The 22255-nt window shown below is 38.9% G+C and overlaps 1 protein-coding gene and 1 non-coding gene across 2 annotated transcripts in view; one reads left to right on the plus strand and one right to left on the minus strand.

Annotated features, from left to right (window-relative positions):
• The window catches only part of LRRC4C (leucine rich repeat containing 4C), a 949507-nt gene that overhangs the window by 881695 nt on the left and 45557 nt on the right, over positions 1-22255 (minus strand). The window lies entirely within an intron of this gene.
• LOC140703653 (U1 spliceosomal RNA) lies at positions 4229-4392 on the plus strand. The gene has a single exon (XR_012082955.2). It is a non-coding gene; the product is annotated as a U1 spliceosomal RNA (small nuclear RNA).

Genomic DNA, 22255 nt, shown 5'->3' on the forward strand with positions numbered 1-22255 from the left:
TTCTCTATCAAAACTATTATTTCTACTGTATTAATTTTTTCCAGTATCACTGCTGAACCACTGAATTTATATTTAGTTCTGTGAACTAATAAGGGGCATGAATCAGAAATGTAATAAAACTCACTGCAGCAATGACAGCACAAATTGTTAATGAGCCTTTATTTCTCAACATCCATACTTCTAACGTTGTGTGTTGTGTATCATGGGATGACAAAAAGAACTTTCCACAAGGTAAATGAGGGAGAGACTCTAACCCAGACCTCTTGACCAGATTCCACTGGCAGTAGAAGACATTTTAAGGACAATTAATCCTGAACTAAGCTGTCCTGATACTACAGAGTACCTCAATAGAAGATCTGAATTCCTCTCTTTCAAAATGGCATTGAGACAATCAATGCTTCCTTTCTTGATGAAGATTTCTGCCATTTGCACATGGTAAATTTGTAGCAGTTTTTATAAATGTGGAGTCCTTTCTCTTTCAACTGCAGCATATAGATACACATAGCAAGCACAGAAAGGCTGGTGGGTGGTGCAAAAAGACACAAATACCCTATTGTAGTGTTTCTGATTCACCCAACAAGGCAGCAGTGATTATAGCATAAAATGAATTGTGCAAATTACATAACTTTTGCAAGGTATACCATTTGCACAAGATAGAAAATTTGCATCAAGACCAAAGGAACAAAGAAAGTGGACACATATCACCCCATACATATTCATGGTTACAGAAACCCTCTTATCCTGATACTATCTTGGAGCCCAATGGATAAATGCATACTTCTGTTTAAGTGTGTCATCTTAAAATATATTATGACAATTTCATATTTTACCAGACAGCATGAAGGGAGGGAGAAAACAAGACATACACAATTTCTGTGTCTTCTCCATGGACACATTTCCTGGAGAGTTTTCTATTTTGCATTTATTCTGGAAGCAATGCTCATGTTATCCCTTTGGGAAGCTCTTGTTAAGGTATAAGCCATGGTGAGGAGCTGGCATTACTTTGCTAAAAGCTTTTGTTCATTCTTAATTTTTAAAAAACACTCTGCAGCTTGTTACGTAGACTTACCTGCAAAAAAAATTCAAGATGTAATCCTATAGAGTTGGGGTTCCCAACCTTGGGTCCCCAGATGTTCTTGGACTACAACTCTCAGAAATCCTGGCCAGCACAGCTGGTGGAGGGTGTAGTCCAAGTTCATTAGGGGACCCAAAGTTGGGAACCACTGCTATGGAGGCAATCCATTTATTATAAATAAATAAATAAATAAATAAATAAATAAATAAATAAATAAATAAATACATACATACATACATACATACATACATACATACATACATACATACAAACACACACACACACACACACACACACACACACACACAAACACACACACACACACACACACAATTATTTAGGCACTAAATACAGTTATTAGTACCAATAGTACCAATTGTTAGAATCACTTACTAGGTGAATGGATCTATTCAGTCAACACCTATGTGTCCTGTCTGTTGGTAAACACAGTCTTCTCAAACAATGCATTTGTAGTGCTTATTTATTTGTGAGCTGATGGATAAGTAATCAACACATTAGTCTGACTAGTGTGGGTCAGGCCAGTTTACATCAAAATTCACCACTTAACTTCCTGAAGGATTTCTAATTATTGTTCATAGGGAAACATTAAGTATAATAAGCATTCTTGTGTGCAAATATGTGGCTTTCCTCATGCATTTATGCAGAATAATCATATTAACTGTGACCACCATTCCCATCTACTTCCTATAATGCTTCAATCTGATATCATTATTTCTTAAGTGGCCACAGTATAACATGTTAGGAGGCCAATCTGTCCTGCTTCTTAGATGGCTGCTCAGCCACACAGGTGCTTATCATCTTAGGCACTTCTAAATAAATGAACAGTTTTAATTCCTACGTACTGCCAAGTAGTGATGGCATTTCAAATGGGCAGATAGCAAATCCATCTCCTCCAGATAAGCAGTGCACATTTACTAAGTAATTGAAGCTTTTCTGGCATGAGACTGTCCTTGCAGGTGCCTTCAGATTTTTTTTAAAAAAGACACACACACACACACACACAGATTCACACACATATACACTGAGAGAGAGAGAGGGAGAGAGAGAGAGAAAGAGAAAGAGAAAGAGAAAGAGAGAATGCAGTGCCATTCTACAGCTTATCTTCCTTCTATAGACACTGTGGGATGAAATTCTTCTGCAGTATGGTCTTGCATTTCAGAAAATTTGCTTGGGCAAATTTATTTATTTATTTATTTATTTATTTATTCATTCATTCATTCATTCATTCATTCATTCATTCATTCATTCATTCATTCATTCATTCATTCATTCATTTAGTATACCATGTGCATTTGTGCCACAGGACTACTCTGGGAGGTTCACATGAAATGCAGAATCAAATAATTAGCACCATATTTTTGCTTCATAAGACACACCTGACCTTAAGACGCACCTAATTTTTAGAGGAGGAAAACAGGAAAAATATTCTGAACCAAATAGTGTAATAAAATATTTAATAAGCTATAACAGAATAACATTTGAACCATGTAAAGTGAACAGCAGTCAACAGTGGCACTAAGAACCATTACCACTGTCATTAGCAAATGGAGAGACTTAAAGGTTTGTGTACTCTAGTTTATCTACCATAAATTTGTGTATCATAAATTTAAGTCAAGTACATATAGACAGTTATCAGCCAGTGATAAGACCTATACCACACTACCTATATTTTGCATTTCCTTTCATTCGCATTCTCCCCATGGTTATAGAAATGTCTCAATGACAGATGAGATTGTTGTGCAATAGAACCACCGATCAGCTGTTTAAAACTGCTGTCTTCCGAAGCAGGGGTCTGGAAAACAGCCATTTTGCGAAGGGAGGGAAGCCATTTTGAGAAGGGAAGCCATTTTGGGGAATCGGAAAAAACATCGTTTTATGAACAAACGGTTCGCGAAGCAGGGACCTAATAGACATAAAGCGGGAAAAAACCATAGCAACCATCATTTTGCGATCGCAATAGTGATTACAAAAAACTCAGCGTCAAGCGATTTTGTCATCAAGCGGGGTCGTCATCAAGCGGGGCACCACTGTACTGTACCAGCAAATGTAGTATGTGCTATGGGAAAGAACTCTGTTCCAAAAACACTAACCAAATAACTATGCCCTGTCTCTGAGACTTCCTGGTCCTGTTCTGATTTAGATACATCAAACAGATACCACAACCATAAGGACTTGGAAACAACTAAAAGTAAGACTGAATTTTGCTTTCCCATGTATGCAGGGTTAATTTGTTATCAGCAGCCAAGTATGTGTTCTGGCTCATAAAGCACAGTTAGTTTCCTTGCTGCAACATCCTTTGGAAATACATTCTCTATTAGATGCCCAGAACTAGTTGAAAAGTTTGTAAGTCGAATCCAAATTTCCCATAGGACTGCATTCAAAATTTAAAAAAATTAAAAGAAAGTCACTTACCAGGTACTGTAGACTGAGCCCGGCTCCTCATAGTGCCCCCGAACAGCCAAAAAAGGGCACCAAATAGCTAAAAGTTAACACCCAGCAGGCAGCCGGCAGCCATTTTGTACTCTTCTCCGCTCCTTCCTTCTCCTCGCCTAACAGCTGATTGGCGCTGGTCTGAAAGGCTTCCGAGGCAGTTTTTAAAGCAAAACTAGCAGCAGCTTTTAAAGCAAGTATGCACGTTTCTACGCAAGCAGGTTTCAACTCAAATGGAGCACCTTTTCACCAAAGCACGGTTCAACCCCAAACAAGCAGCTTTTAAACTAAATTTTACATTTATTTATTTATTTAATTAATTAATTTATATCCTGCCTATCTGGTCGATTAAGACCACTCTAGGTGTTTTAAAATGACAATACCAGGCAGTCCCAAGTCTCTCTCTCCCAGCTCTCTAACCGCTTGGACTAGCAAGGATGCAGACAAGCAGCCTCTTTGCTAACTGAAAGTTTGAATTTTCCACTTTCCCTGCCTTCCCTGCAGATTATGTATGCTAATATCTGTGCACTGGAGGATTGTGGGAGGAACACCCAGCCCCTGATGGGGCTCCCACAGGGCACCCCAAAGACTGAGGAGCTCTCTTGACCTCTGGTGGGACTGGGGCTGTGCAGCCCTGTTCTGAGTGGGAGGTGCCTTGGGGGGCAGGGCTCAAAATGGGGCAGGAGGTGCAGGGCCATTCCAACTCATACCTGGCAGGGGAGATACCATGATCATAATAGTGGTTTTCCCAGGGTGAGGCTCATCCATTGCACTTTGGGTGTGCTGATCCCTGTGATTTCCCCAAATGTGGGAAAATCACCTGCATATTTTGTGGTAGTGGGGGACTATGTTTGTGGTTTCCCCTGGTCTTTCTAGAATCACTCTTTCCCCTTCAGTCCTTGCCTGTTTTCACTGCACTCTGCCATTTAAACTTGCTACCATAGGCCTGTTGGCCCTGCTGATTTTCTAGGTGGGCTCTAAGAGGCAGATCCTGGAAAGCTAGCAGTGCAGATGGCAGACTGGTGAGGTCCAATGTGGCTGCCATGGCAAGCAGCCTCTGGTGCCAGTTCAGTTGCCTCCCAGCACAGCAGTGGGAGGCTACTGGGTGGTGGTAGCTGAACCCTTTTTACAGTATTTGCTCTATAAGATGCACACTTCCCCCCCCCCTTTTGGGGGGGAAAACTGCATCCTATGGAGCGAAAAATACGGTACGTTAAAACCATTTTAAAAAAACATATAAAAACAAAGGGTACCAGAGCATTAATAATATTGCCTAAAACAGGAAAAAATTACAAAGATGCAAATAAAAAATAACTGAGCCGAGATGTATTACCACAACTCAACTAGGGCTAGAGTGGTAGGTCTCCCTGAAGAGCCATGGGTTCCCTGAAAAATTTTTCTCTCTTTCTCTCTCTCTCCAATCCCCATATCCCTTTCAAAAAGTTTATTCTCTTATTTAGGTAATCTGCATTCTCCTTCCACTAATACAAAATGCACAAATTCTTCCCATATACAGTGGTGCCTCGTATAACGAGCACCCCATTTAACGATGAATCCGCATAGTGATGTGGATTTTGTGATCGCAAAAGCAATCGCATTGCGATGTTTCCTATGGGGAAAAATCACTTTGCAATTTTTCCCCAGAGGCCCCATTTCCCCCCAGCTGACTGGTGGACGCTTCCGAGCGACCATGGGGGGAGGCTTCCCCAGTGGTCGCTCTGAAGCCAGCGCCGCCCAGCTGGGGGGAGAAGGCTTCGGAGCGACCGCCAGGGAAGCCTCCCCCGCGGTCGCTCCGAAGCCAGCGCCGGCCAGCTGGGATAAAATGGCCGCCCGCAGCATTTTCACGCCTCGCTTACTGAGTCGGCGAAAATGGCGACCGGATGGGGGATTCTTCGCTTACCGGTGAGTTTTTCCCCAACAGGAACACATTAAATGGAATTTAATGTGTTCCTATGGTTCCCCCCCCCCCCGCATAGCGAAGAATCCGGATAGCGATGTTAATCCTGGAACGGATTAACGTTGCTATTCAGGGCACCACTGTAATGATTTTAACATTGCATATCAGCTTGTCGTTAATTACTAAGTCCCAAACTTCATTATACTTACTATTCACTTAACTGAAACTCATGATAACATTTTCAATTTTTAACAAAGATTTTACTGAAAGAAAGAAAGAAAGAAAGAAAGAAAGAAAGAAAGAAAGAAAGAAAGAAAGAAAGAGTAAAATGGCTTGTTCTTCCCCCTTACGAGCTACCCACCACCTCACTTCCTAATGTTAGCTTTTTTGTGGAGAGGGGGATTTTTAGCTCCAAGGGGAGAACTACTTACACAGAAAGTATATGAACATGCATTATTTTTATACTGATACCTTAGGGATTTTTTAAAAGGCTCGATTCATTGTTTCTGCTGTGAATTCTCACAACATAGAAAATGACAGATCATCTAAGTGCTTTTACTTGATATGAAGTGGGAGCAGGAGACTACAATCGTTACTATTTTTTTAAAAAAAAAACTCTTACACAATGTAGATTTGTTTTAAAGACAAATACAGCAGATTCTGCTGCAGACCAAGGCTTTAAAAAAGTGCTTATTTTAATGTTGCTGTTCAACTGAATGATTGTGTGAAGAGACAACAGTGTTATGAAGAGGAATCTTCCTGTGTCATTTGTTCACATTCTGAAAGGGTTAAATAGCTAGAATGAGAAAAGTGTACCCCATTTACTCAATGTTTAACTGGAGGGGACACAATTGACAGTTTTCTGTTAAACTGCTATTGAGAATAGGTTAGGAAATCTGGTCTCAGACGTTTATATGCTGACATAGGAAATCCAATTTTGACAAGTCAGATTGGTGAGTTTTAAAATATTTGATGGAAGGTGATTGGTGTGAAATTGCTAGCCAAATGGAATTACAAAATGTTGGTTCCCTTTAATATGAAAGGCAAAGGGCATCAGTCTGAAAATATACAATGGAAAAGCTAGAGACAGAATTTTGAGAGTCAAAAGTAATTTACTTCAGAAGAATTCCAAAGGCATAACCTGCTGATAATTAAACAGTGAGTGATTTTCATAAGTGCATGCAAAACTACACATATTAGTTTTTTTAACATTTTTCGAGCCATATATATCTTCCTAATTATAAAATAATATTGCAGAGAGAAGGGGATAAGACCCATAAACAGCTGGGATAAAAGAGATATGGCAGACTGATGGACCATGACATGACATGGTAACTATTAAGATCTGTTTATAAAGCTTTGCATTCTATTTATTTCCTCCTGAGGTGTCCAGAGAGACTGGTATGGCCAACTAAGATATCCCTTGGCACAGCCTAGGTCCCCATGAAACTGAAATATTTCTCCTGTTCTCACACAGCTTTTCATCTCCTCACAATATATGGCATGTTTGGGAAAGGGCTGCTTTTTTTTAATTTAGAAAACGTGTGAACAGATGGAAGAACCATTTTGTGACAAGCATTTAAAGCTTCAGATTCCAAAAGGGGATAGGGTTTTCGTTCTCTGTTCCGCTCCTTGTACACACATCTGACAGACACCACACAGCATGAATGCTCTCGACTCCTGTGGAACGTACATCAAGAGTGACTAAGGTAAATAGTGCATACTGTGCTATTGGCACACCAGAGGGAAGGCTCCTGCTGTGCGGTTATGTCCTAGCACTGTGATGGAAAAGGCTGCAGAGAACTCAGATGATATTAGACTGACATGTATTGATTTCAGTGCAACGTTAACAGTGGAGAATCCAGAGAGCCAATATTAGGAGAACAATGCTTGCATTACCATGCCAGATGGTCACTAAGAGAACACAGTAGGTTTTCTGGTTCTCATTCAATGTGTGAAAAAAGAATTTCACCAAAGGATCATGCTCTTCCCTCTGAGAGATTAAGCAACAAATATATCTGATTTATCATTCAGAACATGGAAGCATTTGGCAGGTTTTCCCCTCTTAGGATGTGTTTGGTTATTTAGGAGACAACTCGGAGTCTTCCAAGTGGGGCAAATGTTAGGACATTTTAGTAAAACATTGCTGTGCAGTGCAAGAATCCATTTTCTTTGTGATATGGCAGACTAGCATCTTTAAAGACATGGCATATGCCCCCACATTCAAAGGGAAAAATCAAATTGCTACATACAAAGCCAAATATTCCTAAAACTACAGTATTTTTTTTTTAAAAAAATAGGAACAATGTAAAAATATTTTGGCGTCTCTCAGTGCTCAAGATCTCAAGGAATACCCTTTTTACAAGCCTGCAAACCTCACAGATGTGTCTCTAGAGGACACGAGGCAGGGTGTTCTCGGTGGCTGCTCCCAAGTTCTGGAATGCAATTCTTTGGGAGGCTAGATTAACAAATAAGAAAAAATATCATTTCTATCCAGCACCTAACAGAAGGGCTTTGGATGATTTCCCCCCCTTACTATTTCTACTCATGTTCTTAACAGCTGTCATTTTATCACATTTCAGCCTGTTTTGTGCCAATTCTTTTATCTACCCTATCTCTGTCACAGCGTTTTGAATTTCTGATAAAATTCCAGTAGAAATACAGAGACTCATAGAGGAGAATAGCAACAAAACAAAATAGCAGATGAAAAAGAGGCGGAAAGAATACACAGTGGAGAATGTTCTCTCTTTAAATTGAAAGGATGGAAGGAATGAGTGGTTAGTGCTGGATAAATATACAACCATGTTATGTGGCCTCTTGTTACTTTTGTTTCCTTTTCCAAGAAGAATGTAAGAGATCTGTCTATTTCCAGTTGATGTCAAATTTGTGTATGGTTATTTATAAGTTTATTGTTCTACCCATTTTTGAATCAAAACAAGATTTTTTAAAATAGCTAGAGTATTAAATACCTGAATGGTGAGTCAACACATACGTAAATCACACTGACTCAGTGTTGCCATGTGGTTTAGATGACCAACTTGATTTAAGCTATGAAAACTGGCACTATTTTTGTATACATTTCACCCTAAAATATGAAATTTTGCATGCAGTTTACAGCGGGTACACATTTTATCTTGAAGTGCAGAGTCTGGACTGTTTAGATTATAAACACACACACTTGCATTATTCTGTACACATTTTAGTTTAAAATTATGCATTTTGTATGCATTTTGCCCTGAATTTTCTTTATGGTAAACAGTGTATTTTGAGACACATTTCATTCTAAAACAAACATTGTATATACATTTTGGTAGATTTTTTAAAAAAACAGAGAACTCTATCAGAACATTTTTAAAACTGAGAACTCTATCAGAACATTTAGAGAAGTGCAAAAAACACAAGATAACTACATTCTGATCTATGCATTTGTTCAGACATTGTGAATCATGTTGGTTGCTTAAAAATGCAAATCAGATATAATCTTTGATTATTATTCTAACTCCTTGGCTTGATCCCGGAAACTATTTTTGTCTCTTAGGTCAGGATGAGGTTTATATGAAATCAGATTTATACCGTTGTGAGACAGGGACTAAAAACATTATGTTCTTCCCTTTCCTTATCTTTATAAATAACATCCTGTACCATCATAACAGCTCAGTGAAGCTGTAACCCAGGTTTCGCCACCACTTACATAAGGAAATATAGACAGCCACATGCACAGACATACCTGAAGATCTATCTATGCAGTATGAAAATATCCCAATTCATCCCCATCTATGGACCCTCATGCATCTTCACCCGCCTGCTGAAATTTAATTGGGATCAGGCCATCAGGCTCTGATCAAACATTCAGAAAGAAGACATATACAGGGACCCAGCTAATTGTGGGCATTGGTTTACTACACTGCTGCAATTAACATTGACCGATAATACAATGTCCCACTGACCCTACACATGAATGTTTGAGTCTATTTGAATGAATTAAAAAATTAACATATTTAAAGAATTATAATATGCTTATTATGCTAATAAGGACAAAAAAGGGCTCTCAGGAAGCTTATGTTTATGTACTGCGGTAATAAGCAAAGGAACTGTCTGCGGGCCATGCAAGAGATTAATTTTAATAAGAACTACAGTGATACTGTGTTTTTGAAAACTGCTTATCACGGACAAATAAGAATTATTGAGAGAAATACATCCTTTTTACATTTGCTTGTTCTCTATTATGACCTCCGCTGGTCACACTACAAGCCTTCTTGGTCATCTTGTCCAAAGCACACAATATTAAATATACACTGGACTAATATGCATAGGACTGACCATGGCTTCATCTATAGGAAAAAAAGAATTGCCCCCTTCTCAAGAAGCATTCTTAATCCTGAGATGGCTATTCTTCCCCCCAATCCGTGATCAGCTCTGAGCATATTGGCTAAAAAGGCTTTCAACATAAGAAGTTGTTCAGCTGCTTCTACAATTTCCATAGGCATTCCGGAATGCTTCATAATGTATTTCTTTTTAGAAGCATTAGGTTTCTTCTGTCACTAAACAAACAAATAAAAACACCTTCCTTTAGAAGTTAGATTGTGCATAAATGAATATACATCATTAGACACAGTAATAACATTAGTTGATGAACAAGATGGAACGCAAGCTGTTAGCCAAAGAATGCAAGTGATACTAACAGCGAATATACACATATCAATGTATTGATAGTTCGCCAATATTTCAGAAAAATTAAATGCTCTTGCATACATCATGATCGTAAAATGGTGTAGTGCATCCAGTCCTTTCAAAATGTGCACAGCATATTATCTTTAAATGTAAACTATGTGTGAGAGCTAGATTTGGCACGAATTGAAAAAATGATTATTCGTCATGATTCGAGATGGGGACGGCTCACAATTTTGGTGAGTTGTCTTGATTCATGATCTGTCAAAATTGATGAAACACGGAGCACGAAGCTCCCCTCATAAACTGACAAAGCATAAATTTATTTGTCGATTCGTGGCGGGGTTAGACAGCCAGAGGTTGTCTAAAAAAACCCTGACCCCATGCCGCCGCCCCCACTGCCGCCCCACACTGCCCCTTGCCATTGCCCCACCGCCCCACCCCCCACTTCCCCACCACCACCGCTCCCCCATAATTCCCGCTGCCCCACCACCGCCACAGTCTCCAGCTGGCCTCTGCAGCCACAGCTTGCAGTAAGGGTCACTGGCTGCCCTTTACAAAGATGGTGGCTGCGGCTTTATTTTGGGTAGGGAAGCTGCATCCTCCATCTTTCCAAAGGGCAGCCTGGATCCCCTTAAGACAGTCTAAGGGAATCCAGGCAGCCCTTTACAAAGATGGCAGTTGCAATTTCCCTACCCTAAATGAAGCTGCAGCTGCCATCTTTGCAAAGGGCAGCCAGTGGCATTTACTGCAGGCTATGGCTGCAGAGGCCACCACAGTGGGTGGTGATGGATGATGGCAGCACTGGATGGTGGCAGTGGCTAAGGTAGGGAGAGGAGGGTGGTGCGGGATAGGCTGTGGGGGTGGGTGGCTGTGGGGATGAGTGGCTGCCTATTGGCCTGCCAATCAGCTGATTGGGAAAGCCATATGAAGAGAGGAAAGGCTATGGGGGATGAATAAAAAAAGGGAACTAGACATCTTTTCACATTCATTGGGGTCTCTGGAACTGACGAATATGAAGGGATGAATATTTAACAAATCAGTGATTCCTTACAAATATCACAATCCGTTTTTTTATTCATCCCCATGTCTAGTCGTGATTCATAATCTGTCAAGGTTGACAAATCACAAGTTTACATTTTTTGTGTGTCATCTTGACTTTAAAATTTCACTTTCCTCCAAAAGATTCAAATACCCACATTACATATCCCTGAGGCTAATTTAAATGAGGTGTGTGTGTGTGTGTGTGTGTGTGTGTATACACATATATGTGTATACACTTTCCCTATAGCCTTCCATCAAATTCCCCTTTTAAAGTTATGTTTATACAACACAGCAATGAATAGAAAAATTACCAAAAACAAAACTGTAAAAAAACTAGAAACAGTAAATCTACAGCTCAAGGAAAGAGAAATTAAAATAACCTTACTGTACCCATCACTGGGACCAACAGAGATGTTCTTTCTCCAGCATTTTGTTTATAATGCCCCATAACTTTTCCAGAAGAATATTTATCTCTTGTTTGGGTAAACAGCCTTTACCTTTTCATAATACAAAGTTCAAAACATAATACAAAGTTCAAAACTTCAACAAACATATTCTCTTTTAACAATCCCTTATTATATTTTATATCTGACATAAAATTATTATAATATTATTATAAAATAATATATATCTGACTACTATTTCCTAAACTTTATTATGCCATTCAATTATTTGACAGCTTTACTTTACTTAAATTTCCAGTTTTTTTAAATTACTAGTAAGAACACATAAGAACATAAGAAGAGCACTGTTGGATCAAGCCAAGGGTTAGTACCTTCCTTTTAAGCCTGGAGATTATACATTCCCATCGTGGCTTGGAACCTGTGATGGACTTTTCCTTCAGGAATCTGTCCAACCCCTTTTTAAAGGCATCTAGGCCAGATGCCATCACCACATCCTGTGACAAGGAGTTCTACAGACTAACAACCTTTTCCAGTTCCACTATTTCTTTTCTGAGGTGCAGCGACCTGAACTGTATGGAATACTCCAGGTGTGGCCTTACCAGGGTTTTGTACAATGGCATTATAATATTGTTTGTTTTATTTCCAATCACCTTTTTAATGATAATTTAACTCCTGTTGTCATATCTATTACTAACTCTCTCTTTTTGTCCATTTATACTGTCCCTCCTCAAAAATAAACAGCAATGCAGTATTTGGAGAGAGTTCTAATACTGTTTATACTTGGTTTTCCAATTCTTTAAATACTAACATTCAAAATTTCTGCACATCACATTCCCACATATGGAAATAAGTACCTGCATCTTTTCAACACCTCCAGCAAACTTTAGAATATCTAAAATCCATATTATTAAATTTCACAGGTGTCAAATACCATCTACAAATCAATTTATTAAAAATTCCGTTATCTTATTGAACATAGTTCTTAAAATTCTCTTTTTCCAAATATTACTCCACATGTTGGTACTTATTACCATAGCCAAATCAATTTCTTGGTAATTTCCCACCCCTGTCAACATCTTATGGAGTTTAGTCACCATCCTTTTCATTGGTTTATCCTTTTATTTCTCTCTTTGAATTACAATTTCCACAATTTTTGTCATCTCATGATATCTACCATTTTGCTTTTCTCACTTTTTCAACCATTGAAAGTGATGTAAAATGAAGCTTTGCAACTAGTATCCACACCTTTCCTTTAGCCTTTCCTAAAATTCTGGATGCATTGTGCTTCAGTCTTGAGCATATCAGAAAATCAGTCCTGAAGGTACATGGCTTAGACATTTTTTCTCAAAAGAGAGGTTGGGAGAGCTTCAGGATTAACAATCCTGTACTTTCCTGCTGCACAGACATGAACTTGAGTGCAGAGAATCTGGCTGAAAAACACATTTCTTGTAAGCATTTTGATTACATGTACTTTGTGCCATGAAACAATAGATACATGGAAACTTTGCTGAAAAACAGCCCTAATGATTGCTTTGTGTTTTGGCAAAAAATAGTTAAATGATTTTAAAAAAGGAGTCAGGTTGTGGGAATTTATCCTGCTTGATGCATCCTTGTAAATGACAATGAGCAAAAGAGGATATACTGCAGATCATCTTGATGACAGACATGGGTGTAGAATGAACCCAGAGTATGTACACAGACAGACTGGGAAGTAAAAACTAAGGCACACCATCTGAGCCTTGGGCTTAATTTGGATTCCTCACACATCTCTAACCTTTACGAAACAGAGAATATCAAGCCAGCAACATGGCAGAATGACTACAAAGCCAGTCTCACACCTTGCTATGCCAAGTGTGATGTCATAAAATCTCAGAAATGGGAAGAAACAATGCAAAGAATATTATTTTAACCGACTTTACTCAGTCAGTTCGGTGAAGAAGAAACTCAGCCACCCACAAATAAATTATTTCTGCCATACATCAAAGGGTCACAGACCGCATGGGGAAACTTTTGAAAAAGCAACCTACAGGGAAACTTTTGAAAAAATACAACCTACAAACAGTATTCAGGCCCACCACAAAAATACAACAAATGTTATGGTCAGCAAAGGACAAAAGGGACCCCCTCACCACTGCAGAAGTATACTGGATACCTTGCCGTTGTGGCCAGGTATATATTGGGACCACAAAACACAACATCCACACCAGAATCAAAAAATATGAAAGACAATGCAGACTAAAACAACTGGAAAAATTGGCAGTAGCTGAACCGGTGATCACTGCACACAAAAGACAACTAAATACACCCATCAGTTACAGTGACAGATCATCTACCCCCCTTATCACAACAATACACCCATAACAAAAAAAAAACCACCTTGATCACCATGATCACCAAATCTCCTGAAAAAGACAAAAAGCTAATCCCACAGCTACAAATATAGAACTATCCCACACACTACATCAAAACACAGACAGAGTTCTAACTCCTGTTCTCTGAAGATGCTGGCCACAGAGACTGGTGAAACGTTAGGAACAAAAAGCACCACACAGCCAAACAGCACAAAAACCTACAACAACCATAGGATCCCGGTCATAAAAGCCTTTGAGAATACAGACAACAAATTGCAAATAAATTCAGACTTTGTTTCAAAATAAATAAATTAATTAAAACACTCTTAATGTTGTGTTCCGATCATGATACCAACATCTTGTGATCTACAGCCTCCAAAGTTCACTAAAGCAGTGCAGTTAATAAGCCTGTACTTTCCCTATTTGACCTCTTCTGTGTAGATTATCTATGCATTTATTACATATATAGATTTTACATTAGATTTTTACAACATGCTAGTTGCATAGTATATGCATTTCCATAAAAAAGGGCTTCTGAAGTGAGACATTTAATGTTCCCAGAACTTGAGCAAGTAGTTTTTCCTTCCGGCTAAATGTGTGATAGGATAAGAACCGGGAAAGGCACTGCTGGCTGCAGTCTGGAAACATTTAATGTCTAACTTCTGACAATGATAGATGTCACCTGTTAAATGTAATGAGGGCTTTTAAGTTATCCGATGCTCAGACATACAAGTGATCTCTCCTTATACCTTTCACTGGCTCACTCTCAGTAGCTTTTTCTACCCAAGAAGCTATTTTCAACTACCAAGTGGCTCAGATTTGTGTATCGTATGCCACAGCATAATTTCCACAGATCAAGTGTTGTTGTTTTTTAAAGTGACTAACTGGCAGGCATTAATGATTGTGCTGCCAAGGGTTAGCTGAGACTATTAGGCAAAGTGAGGAAGTGGAGGCTGTAGGACTAGATTTGAAGAGAGTGATCCTGCTGATCGTTCCCAGGGTCCTTGCTCACATATACAACCTACACATAAGCAGAACCGTCTTCTTCAGACCTGGCACTGGGAACTGTGCAGAACACAGCGACACAGGGGAAGGATGAGGTATTGCCCTCTATGCATGTTCACAGCTCTGGGCGGAACAATGCATATTCTTTTCCACCAAGCAGAGTCTTGATTCAGCTGCTTGGTTTATTAGTTAACTGGGTGCATTAATCAGGAAAGCGTCAAATGCCGATTTGTTGATAGGTGTACCATCTATCTAGGTTTGTGGTGTTCCACATGCCCTAAAAAGGCTTCGTTCTCTGTAAAACAACGTATTTTATAGTTTGGGTTTTTCATTGATCCATCTCAGCTATGAGAGATAAAAGTACACTGGTGTACCAGATGCAATCCTAACTGGGGGGAATTAGCCTCGCCTCAGAGATCCATCCCATAGTCATCTTCAGATTAGACTGCTGTGATGACTTACAGCTAGACTGCCTTTTGAACCAGACGTTAGTCCAAATTACATTTGGGAGACTGTTAATTGGGATCACATTATGCCTAGCCTTTGCCAACTGTACTTCTTCCCGACTATGTTTCTGGACTCAATTCAAAGCTCTGTCATTGATCTTAAAGTCCTTCACAGCTTGAGCCTAAGATACCTGAAAGAATGCTTGTTTCCATATGTTACAGCCCAAACTCTAAAGATTTCAGCACAGACCTTGAGTGTTCCCACTATCTGACATATGGTAGGTGGCTACCGAGAACAGGATTGACTTTGCTCTATCTTAGAATGTTCTCCCCATACACATTTGATTGGCATTTACTAACTTGCTTTAATTTCAGCAAGAAGGTACTTTAAAATAACTTCCTGTCTTTTTATTACTCATTCTATTATTTTCATGCCTATCAATGTTTGTTTTAATCCTGCTGCTGACTTCTTTTATCTGCTCCTTTTTCCCCATGGTATTTTACTTCCTTTTGTTGCAATTGTATTTTTCTTAATTGTAAGCCACCAGTTGAACGGCAGCATATAAATAACATAAAAGGAAAGAGTGGTATAAGGCAATCTTGGCTCCATAGCATCCTGGAGTGTGGAAGAACCCTAAAATTTATTTCCTGAGAACAGTCATGTCCTGGCTGTTATTTAGATGTCAAACAACCTGTGCACAAACAGGTGACTCAGTATTAGCGCATAGCACAGAACTATTCCTTTGTTTGGAGTCTAACATTAACATATGTTGGGACTCGACACACTGCTTCCAAATGGGCGCAGTCAAATGAGTGCAAGCAAATTACAGTACCTGAAAACAAGAAAGAAAATCTGTGTTTGAATTGACAGGCTGTCCTTCAAAGAGAACAGAAGTCAAGTTGTTTATCCCTGCAGGGGAACTGAAAGTAATAATCTAGCCAGCCAAATTCTTCTTGATTATTTAAGTGGCACTAAGTAGAAGAGATTTAGGAATGCTTCCAACATTCTCATCATCCAAATTTGACCCACAGACTTGGGAATTCTGCATTACTTAGGAGAAGACAATAAAAGGACTCCCCATGAGGTCCACCTCATCCATTATGCTGGTCTCAAAGAAGCGCAAAGATTTCTCAAAGCATTCATACACACTCCCTTAAAATCTGGAGGACCTACCCATAGAAGCGTTCACATTAAAAACCTTGAACCAGAAAGGAATGCTAACTACATATGAAAATCTGTTAACTAATGAGCAGAAGATAAAAGACAAACAAGAGCTTGAGAAAATGGGTATAGCTGTCGATTGGTGGTCAATGGCAAAACTAGAATCAAGATATAAAAAAGATAGGATGGTGGGGTTCTTTGAGGGTAAAGTACAAGTGGATAGATTGTGGATATATACGGATGAAAGAATAATCAAAAAAATGTATACATAGCAGAATACGATTTAGAGGATGAGAGGGTAAAAGAGACAATGGTAAAATGGGCAAAAAAATTTGGATACAGTGTGGATCTTGATGATTGGACTAAGATGTGGAAAGAAAGCTGTAAGATGCTGAAACCAGCAAATCTTAGAGAAAATATCCTTAAAATGTTTTATAGATGGCATTACACACCTGTAAGATTAGCAAAAATATCAGAGGGCAGCAGCAACATATGTTGGAAGTGTAAAAAGAATGCAGGAACCTATTATCATTTGTGGTGGACATGCGAAAAGGTCAAAAATTACACAGGTATGGGATATAGCAAAAGAAATTACCCAGCAGAAATTAGATATAAAACCTGAAATGGCATTATTGAATGTCATATCAGGCATTAATGATAATAAATTGAAACATTGTCTTATATATATATACTCACAGCAGCTAGACTACTCTGGGCCCAAAAATGGAAAACTGAAGAGGTTCCAACGACAGAAGAGCTACTAAAGAAACTATGGGACATAGCAGAACTGGACACCCTATCAGAAGCACTACGGGAACAACCAAGAGACTATGTAAAACAAAGCTGGGAACTAATATATTCTTGGGCCCAGAAGAAGACAGGAGTGTAGGGCAAAGTTTATGATGTATGGATACTCACTTAGTACATACTGGAAATGAAATTGGGGGAGCAGATAGGTTAACGAAGCTGGAGTCCCGGACTCCAAAGGGGGGTGGGGTCAGTTTTAGGGGTTAGTTTCTTTTTTTTCTTTTCTCTCTCTTTTTTTGTTTTCTTGTCAAATTTTAAAATAAATTAATTAATTAAAAAAAAAGCTTTCCTCCTGCACCACCTTTCAAATGAATCCGTTTTTAATGACGAGGGTGTTGTTTTTGATTGACTGTGCCTGATATTTTTGAATAACCCTAACAACGATAAGAATTTTAATAATAAAAATTAAATTTTAAAATACAAAAAAAAAAAAAATCTGGAGGACCTAGAAACCATCATCACTTCTGGCCATTGACAAAGTCCTTCTCCATGATTTCCCCATTCAAACTCCTTTCAAAGGTACATAAAAAATAGATTACAAGAGTATTCCACACATTGATCATATATTGAATCTATTACTGATTTACTGCTCCCTGTTCTTGCTTGTGGTGCACCAATGTGTCAGTGAGCCTCCAATCTTTTTTTTTTAATTTTATTTCTAGATTTGGCATGCTGTGCCAGAAGAATTTGCCCCAGGATTTGAATTATGAATGATAAGAGTAGACCTTGGGTCTAGATGGATAGAAATCTAGTAAATAAATAAATAAGCTTGCATGAATATCTAAAATACTATCTCAAAGGTGCCTTGAAGAGGTGCTATCAGAATTTCAGTCCAGCTCATCTGCGATGCAGATGTGACTGTGAGTGGGGCTAGCACAAATTCAATAACAGTGGAACCAGAGTCATCTGGGGGACAAAATCAAGGCTATACCATCCTCAGTGTGTGTGAGTCATAAGCTGTCCCATGTCACTCACAAGTTGCATGACTAAAGCTAGACATCTGCCCTTGAACTCTACATTGGACTCTACCCAAATAAAGGCACACCTATTTGTGTCCACCCTGCCCTATGCTCTTTTGGAGACATGTCAACCCGATCTTTGCATGCATCTGTGATGGTAGTTGTGTATCTCCAGATCTCCATGGAAAGCTCTGTTCCTGTGAAAGGAAAATACAGACATCTGTGTCTTGTTTGTGTGTGTGTGTGTGTGTGTGTGTGTGTGTGTGTGTGTGTGTGTGTGTGTGTGTGTGTGTGTGTGTGTGTGTGGTGTTGCATGGACTTAACACAATTATTGCTGACATAATTATTTGTCCACATTCAACCCAGAGAACACACCAGAAGAAAAGCAGGAGATAGTGATAATTTTGGAAATGACATCGCAATGCCAACAAGAAATGAGCAGACAACTAGAAAGATAAGACACTGTCTAATGCCCTAAAATGAAATTTTGATCTAACTTTTCGAATACAAGTAGTTATGTGTACACACAGACACAGGTACAGACATATTCTGCACCTTACAACTAGCAAAGTTTTAAATAATTAAAAAAAGATAAAGCCCATGCAATATGCTGCACTAATGGAAGACCCTTGTTGCATATAGAGTGTTGCTACAAATTGGAACTTGCAGTGAGGAGGTTGTCAACAGGACCTTTATGAGAAAAGCAAACAAAAATGCCCTTCACCCCCCCTTCTGTTTCTTCCCACTTTCCACTAAAAGACAAATTTTTCATTTGTCTTTTTTTAAAAAAGAGTGGTACAGCACATAAGCACTGCCCAAAATATGGTTTTTTTTCCTACTTCCTCTGCCCCTCCACAAAACTGAGGAAGTGTCTAATTTGCCAGTATCCTAAATTGGCTGTCTTCTGAAACCAGTTCACAAGACAGCACATTCAAAGAGAAAGGTTCACTTTGCTTTGTTTCCAATGATTGCACAACAAAAAAGTAGAAGACCCTGACAGAAGGCAGAAAGGTGAAGTACTTTGGGAGTAGGGTGGACTGTTTTGCTCCAGCAAAGAAGTTGTCTGATTGCTGGCTTCAGGAACAGATTAGCCTGTCCTCACAGTGACTAAACAGGAGCTTGAATGCCCATCTAGTCATCCTCTTAGTTTAAGGAATCCCCTTAAAACTTTAAAGAACAGCAGCACATAAGTAGCGTAATTGCATAGTGTCTGGTAGGGATGTACACTGTCTTTGGGCAAATATGTAGTATGAACAGAATAGAGCTATCTGTCCATTTGCAGGGCAATCATGGAGTGTAACGAAGAGCCCAGAGACAATAAAATGTGAAACAGCATACACATACAAACACACATGTATGCTCAGTCCCAGTAGTAAGGGTTGTTTATGTTAAATCTGACATCCATGCATCATGAAGAAAATTGAGAAAGGGAAAAGACCAATGAAAGACACTGAGTTGGTAGCAATGAAGCAGAGAATGTTCTGTTTTGCTATTCCTGAAGACCTCAGAAATGAGGTCCTCAAGAAACACACAAACACTTCCAGGGACCCAGTTAAGGGTTAAGTCAGAGTGTCACCATAAGGGATTAGGGCAGTTCACCCCTTATCTGTGCATTCTTTATTTATGCACATACTGGAGGAAGGGGGCTATGGACATCCCTATTATTCAGTATATATGTCTGCAATGTGACTGGGTAAGTTGGCTAAATAAACTCATTGGTCCTGTTGTATCATCTCCCAGAGTTTAACATCAGCAGCAATCCCAGATGATCATTGTCAAAAAACCTAACCAGAGCAATTAACATCACAGCTTCATGAAAAGCACATATATTCTGTTTAACTTTCTGCAGCTTCTGCAGATAGATCTGATATGAACTCAAGAAACATGTATCACACAGGAAACTAATTTAATTCCATATCTCCATGTTAGAATAACAAAGATGAATTTGGCTTCCTATTCTGTTACCATAGGCACTTGGTACTATCTGCTTCAAGAGATACTAAAAATATCAAAACCGTGTTTACCTGAAACCTATTTCCAGATTCCCAAATTTACAATTTAAGTGTTGGCTAGTGTGCCACTACTCTATTCCTCTGCTGATATCTGTGTATTCTATATTAAGAAAGTGTCAAAGGGATTTCTTAAAACTTAATTAAACAACGTATGTGGCCACTCTCTGGCATATAACCAGTTTGGTTTGTTTTCTAAATAGCTTCTGCAATTCACTGTCCAGATGGCTCTCCTCAGAAAGAGATAAAAAGGATGTATAAATAAAATGCCACACCACACATACCTTCCTTGGAGCAACATCCCATTGAACTCAATGGAATTCTGCCAAATCTAATTCCTGAATCACAGAAAACCTCCAGCTTCTAATGCCTGGGAATTTGTGAAACTTTCCTGTACCCCAGATTTAATCTGTCCCTGGATTGCAAAGGAACACCACCCAGGTGTGAGATTTTGCCCATTTGAGAGCTTCTTCCTGCAACATGTCTCCCTCTGTATGTCACCTAGAAACAGTGTATCTTACCCATTGAGCTTAGCTGCAAAATGGAAATGAGTACGCTTCAACAGCTGGCTTTGTAATCTTAAATGCATATGATGGAAACTCCCATTTTAAGAGACAACAATCTTTACAGCAGTACAATTTACATTTAATCAAAGAAAAGAACAATGCAATTGGTAGAGTGAGATTGTGTTGCAGGGTATTGAAAGCAACTATTAATGGTAGAAGATTATTTCCCTGGTAGACTCTTTAATTACAAAAATGAGGATCATACAAGGAGTCTTTTAACACGTTAGGAAAAAAAATAACAGGAACAATCCCTAATTGCATTAAGTTCTTCCATAAATACACAGTTGGATGTTACCCATCTGTAGCATTCACCCTGCTCATAAATATTTATGTTGAAATTTGCATGCACCAATAGGAGTTGGTGGGGCGGAGTTAAGTAGGGGAAAAGAAAATGAAAGAGAGGGAGAGTTAGAAGAGGCGGTTGAGAGTGGCAAAAGAAAGTTGTTTAGTTGAGGGTTAACGACATCAACTGGACTTTTATCACTTGTAACAATAAACAATTTCTACTTGATTCTTAAATGATACATTGTCTGGACCTCTGTCATTAATAGTGAACAAAGTTGATGTAATCAACTAGTAGCAGCTGAATGACACTTTGCTTGGTGAGGCAACCAGGGGCCACTTGGGAACGTGATACCATCCCTTTGTAGATTTTGAGGATGTTGTGTTGTGCAAGATGTAGATCCTTTTCAAGAAGCCATATAAGGAGAAGGAAGTCCTCTCCAACTCATCATTTTTTCTTGGAATCTTGCCAGCTCCTTCCTGTTTCCCAGAATTCCCCAAAATTTCTCCTCTCCAAGATTCATCTGTATGGTCTTAAACCCTTGCAGGTTTTGATCCAAACTTCTAGATTTCTGGTTGTTTACAGTGTCTATATCAAAGTATTCTCCTGTATTCCAGACTGACTTTTGAGTGGACAAGAACAAGACTGCATGGTTGTGGTCTGCAAACTCTTACTTTATACTAACAAGAAAAGATCCACAGCTGACCAGTTTTATCATTTTTGCTCTTAATTCCACTGAAATACAGAAACATTCAAAGTTAAAACCCTATCAAATCAGTTACGGTCTCATCTCTCATTTTAGAAAGTCTCATATTATAGGTCTTTTATTGTGTTTCTCTAAAAAGAGAGAGAGAGAGAGAGAACAAGAAGAAAAACAACAGTAACTGTAAATTCATTATATGGCAGGCAAACTAATATAATGTAAATTAGCAAATTTGAAAATTATGAGGCATTTGGCCTAAAATAAGTTTCTTAAGTCGGGGATAGAGTATATATGGATCTCCAGACACTGAACTTCAGCAATTATCATCCCTATACACCATAGCATATGGTGAGGAATCATGCGAGGTGCAATCCAATAATATCTGGAACTCCACATCTTCTCTCCTCATGATTTTTCTGAAGCAC

This window comes from Pogona vitticeps, chromosome 1 (genome assembly GCF_051106095.1).
Source record: "Pogona vitticeps strain Pit_001003342236 chromosome 1, PviZW2.1, whole genome shotgun sequence".
Classification (NCBI taxonomy): domain Eukaryota; kingdom Metazoa; phylum Chordata; class Lepidosauria; order Squamata; family Agamidae; genus Pogona; species Pogona vitticeps.